Consider the following 4,293-nt stretch of genomic DNA (forward strand, 5'->3'; position numbering starts at 1 on the left):
ACTGAGCGGGGCGAGGGGCCGGCCGCCTCCTCCTCCCGTCCTGGACCAGCCTCAGACGGCCCCGCGCGGGGCCGACGGCCCAGGTGGGTGGCCGGACGTGAGCCCCAGGGAGCCCCCCGCACCCGGGGCAGAACAGGTGGAACCGTGGGGCGATTTGTCCCGGAACCCACAAGCCCTGACCGCGGCCGGCAGCCCCGCCGTGGAACGCGCCCAAGGATGGCAGGCACCCGGAGCCGCGGTCGCACCGGGTGGGCCCCACCCAGCAAAAAGGAGGGAGCGGCACACGGTCCGCACGCGCGGTCGGGGGAAGGCGCAGCGGGGCGCCGGACCAGATCTTCGGGTCTTGGAACAGGCGAAGTCGACGGGAGTGAGGCGGGAACGAATGAGAAGGGGGCGTCTGGGGGCAGGAGCGTGCACGTGAGGGGGCAGCGTTCCCTTCCAAAAGCTGCCGCAGCGGCCGGCCCAAACTCGCGTTCCTCAGGGCGACACAGACTGGCGGTCCCGCGGATCCGGAGGGGAGGGCCGCAGCCTGGGTCCGGGGGCCGGAGAGAAGGCCAGGGCGGGTCCGCTCCCGCATCTCCGTGGTCGTCCGCGTGCAAGGACCCTCGTGATGACCTCGGGCCCCCTGGACGATGCAGGACGCTCGCCCATCCCCAGAACCCCCTCACGCCTGCAGTCCCGAGGACTCCGCGGTGGGTACCTCGGGGCTGCCCGGCGCGGGCGGCCCCACGGACGTATCCACAGGGGCCCGTGGGCCTGCGCACGGGGCCGCAGCGCACCCCTTCCGTGTGTGTTTATTATGCCTCCAGAAGAAAAAGGAAAAATGGCCCAAACGGCAGGCAGCGGCGGGCAGCGTGCTGGGGAGGGGTGGTCTCGGGCCCCCGCACCGTGGGCCCGTCTGGCCTGCGCGCACCCAGCTTCCCGGCCCAGAGGCTGACGGGTCTCCTGGCGAGGGGCGGGACCGTGTCTGTGCGGGTCAGGACGATGGCCTTGACTGTGGTCCACTCTGACCCTCTGACCCTTGCCCTCTCTCCCCCCAGGGTACCGAGAAGGCTCCCTCTGGAAGCGAGGCCGGGACAACGGGCAGTTTCTAAGCCGGAAGTTTGTGCTGACTGAGCGAGAGGGGTCCCTGAAGTATTTCAACAGAAATGATGTGAGCTGGGCCCAGGGTCTGTCGTGGCTGCACGTGGTCCCCAGCTGCCCGCACGCAGTTCCCGGAAGCCACGCTGCCCGTCCCGTGGGGATGGGGATGCCCGCCCCCCTCCCCCCGCCCCCGTCCACCTCAGTCTTCCCCGGGGCCAGGCCTGGGTTGGCAATGCCAGGAACAGCACCAGCGAGCCCTTCCCTGCTGGGCGCGCCCGGGCAGCGAGCAGGGGAGGGGCAGGTCGAGCCCCGCCCCCACCCGGACCAGTTCCAGATCAGAACGTGGCCCCGTGACACAAAGAGCCGAGGGTACGGTTGCCGGCCCCCCAGGCAGAGAGGAAAGCCAGGCTGGCGGGACGGGAGCGGTGTGGGGGACCGAGCCCGGCCTCGGGCAGGGGGCACACGGGACAGAGGCGCTCAGTGCCAAAGGGGCAGAGGAGGGTCCACCTAAGTGCCGAGCGCCGGTTGGGAAACCAGGTCCCGAGAGGGTAAGCACCTTGCCCAAAGCCACAAGGCACAGCCAGCGCCCACAGGACCGCACTGCCCGCTCCCCCGCCCACCCGGAGCTGAGGCACGGCCTTGCTTCCAGGCCAAGGAGCCCAAGGCCGTCATGAAGATCGAACATCTGAACGCCACCTTCCAGCCGGCCAAGATCGGCCACCCCCACGGCCTGCAGATCACCTACCTGAAGGACAACAGCACCCGCAACATCTTCGTCTACCACGAGGACGGGAAGGTGGGTGCCGGGCTGCCCTCGTCTCGGGAGAGCCCCGCCCCCACGGCGAGCGCGGAGCCAGCTGGGCCCTCGTGGGGGACGGGGCCCGGAGGGGCCCACATGGAAGAGAGGGCCACGGTCTGGGGGCGTGTGCGCAGCGTCCTGCTCCGCGGCCGTCCCCGCTGCCTCCCACCCCGCACCTCTGCAGCCTGAGGGTGGAGGGAGCTCCCTGCAAACACCTCGGGGTCTGTCCTTTTGGCCACTGGGGGATTCTCGTCATTGTTCTTTGGATCTTGTCCCACGTTTGGCTCCGGACCACGTGCCCGTGGTTTCAAGGGCAAAACGTGTCTGTGAGGCTTCAGACACAAGCACCTGGCAACAACCTTTTCTCCTTTTATTGCGCTAAAGTGCACATTCTCACAATGTTTAAGCATTTGCTTCCGGGGTATTAGGTACGTTCGTTGTTGTGAAGCCGGCCCCCCCAATCTGTCTCCAGAACGTCCCATCTCCCCACGGTGACCCTGACCCGGCCCCCCTGCCCCGCCGTCTGCTCTGTGAGTCTGACCACTGCAGGACCTCGTGTGAGTGGATCCCAGTGTCGGGTTCTCCTGCGTCTGGCTCGGGTCACTCAGCACCACAACCTCAGGGCTGTCCACATGGTAGCGGGCGTCCTTCCTTCCTTCCTTTCCGAGGCCGAGGGGTCGTGTGGATGGACCACCTGTGGTTTATCCCCTCCTCCTCCGACAGACCCTTGGGTGGCACCTGCCGGTGGCCGTGAACGCTATTGCTGTGAACGTCGAGGTACCGACACCTGAGACCCCGTGTCCAGTGTTTGTGATTATACAGCCGGGAGGGGAACTGTGGGATCGCGGGGTCACCGTTTCGTTTTTTGAGGAACCACCACACTGGTTTCCATGGCAGCGGCACCACTTGGCATGGCCATGAGCAGGGCACGCGGCTCATTTCTCTGCGTCCTCGCCAGCACCGGCTTCTGGTTTCTGATTCTGGCCGTTGTGACGAGCGAGGGGCCGGATCACAGCGGTTTTGACCCGCGTCTCCCTGATGATGCGTGACGCTGCTCGGGGGGAGGGGCACCTGCACGTCGTGTCTGGAGAAATGTGTACTCGGTTCCCATTTTCCCCGTTTGGGACTGAGGTGGGTGGTCTGTTGCCGAGATGTAGATTTTCTGTACGTTCTGGATGTGACGCCCTTATCAGATAGGTGATCTGAAAACATTCTCCCACCTGTGGGTCCCTGTTACTCTGTGGATAGTGTCATTTGAAGGACGCAAGTTCACAATTTGCAAAAAGTCCAACTTGTCTCTTGCTCCCTGTGCCTTTGGGGTCACGTCAGCACGATCACGGCCGTGTCCGATGCCACGAAGCTTCTGCCCTGTGTTTTCTTCTAAGGTTTGTAGTGACCAGTCTTACCTTGTCCTCGATCCACTTGGAGTTCGTTTTTGTGTGTGGTGTGAGGTAAGGGTCCAACCTCATTCTTCTTCATGAGGACGTCCACTTTTCCCAACACTTGGTTGAAAAGACTGTCCTTTCCCCCGTCGGATGGTGGTGGCGCCCTTTCTCAAAAAAGAACGTTAACTGCTCCCTGGGCTCTCGGTTCCGTCCCATTGGTCTGTGTGCCAGGTAATTTGGATTGCTGTGGCTTTGCAATAAATGCTGAAATTAGAAGTGTGACTCTTCCATGTTTGTTTTTTAGAACTGTTATGACTCAGGTTCCCAGAGATTGTGTACGAATTCTGGCAGATGCATTTTATCCACCAACTGAGGTGGTGATGTCGTTTCCTCTTCCTTTATTCTGTTACTACAATGTATTACATTCATTGATTTGTTGAAAATTCCTTGCGTTTCAGGAATAAATCCCACTCGGTCGTGACGTAGAACCCTTAAATATGCTGAATCGTTTGCTAGTATGTGGTGGAGGGTTTTTGCGTCAGTGTTCGCATGGGATGTTGCTCTGTGGTCATCTTCTATTTTTGTCTGGCTTTGGTAATCAGGGTTGCACTGGCTGCCTAGGAGTTAGGAAGTGTTCCCTCCTCTGCAATTTTTTTGGAGACGTTTGAGAAGGACTGGTGTGGGTGATCCTTGAAGTGTTTGGTGGAACATCAGTGAGGCCATCAGGACCAGGGTTTTTCTTTGTTGGAAACTTTTAAAAATGTTTATTTACTTTGATAGAGAGACAGAGTGAGTGAACAGGGGAGGGGCAGAGAGAGAGGGGGAGAGAGAAAGAATCCCAAGCAGGCTCCATACTCCGCTCAGAGCCCGATGCGGTGCTTGATCTAACAAACCGTGAGATCATGACCTGAGCCAAAATCAGGTCAGACGCTTAACATACTGAGCTGCCCAGGCGCCCCTCTTTGCTGGCAAGTGTTGATTCCCGAGGGGGGCTCCTGACTCGTTTACCGGCCCGTGCACACCGTG

The 4,293-nt window shown here is 61.4% G+C and overlaps 1 long non-coding RNA gene across 1 annotated transcript; it reads left to right on the forward strand.

Annotated features, from left to right (window-relative positions):
* The first annotated feature begins 1,011 nt into the window (after positions 1–1,011).
* LOC121024110 (uncharacterized) lies at positions 1,012–1,835 on the forward strand. Its single transcript, XR_005787609.1, has 2 exons — positions 1,012–1,153; positions 1,733–1,835. It is a non-coding gene; the product is annotated as an uncharacterized LOC121024110 (long non-coding RNA).
* Positions 1,836–4,293: the final 2,458 nt, after the last annotated feature.

This window comes from Herpailurus yagouaroundi, unplaced genomic scaffold, assembly GCF_014898765.1.
Source record: "Herpailurus yagouaroundi ecotype Mexico unplaced genomic scaffold, PumYag 56572, whole genome shotgun sequence".
Classification (NCBI taxonomy): domain Eukaryota; kingdom Metazoa; phylum Chordata; class Mammalia; order Carnivora; family Felidae; genus Herpailurus; species Herpailurus yagouaroundi.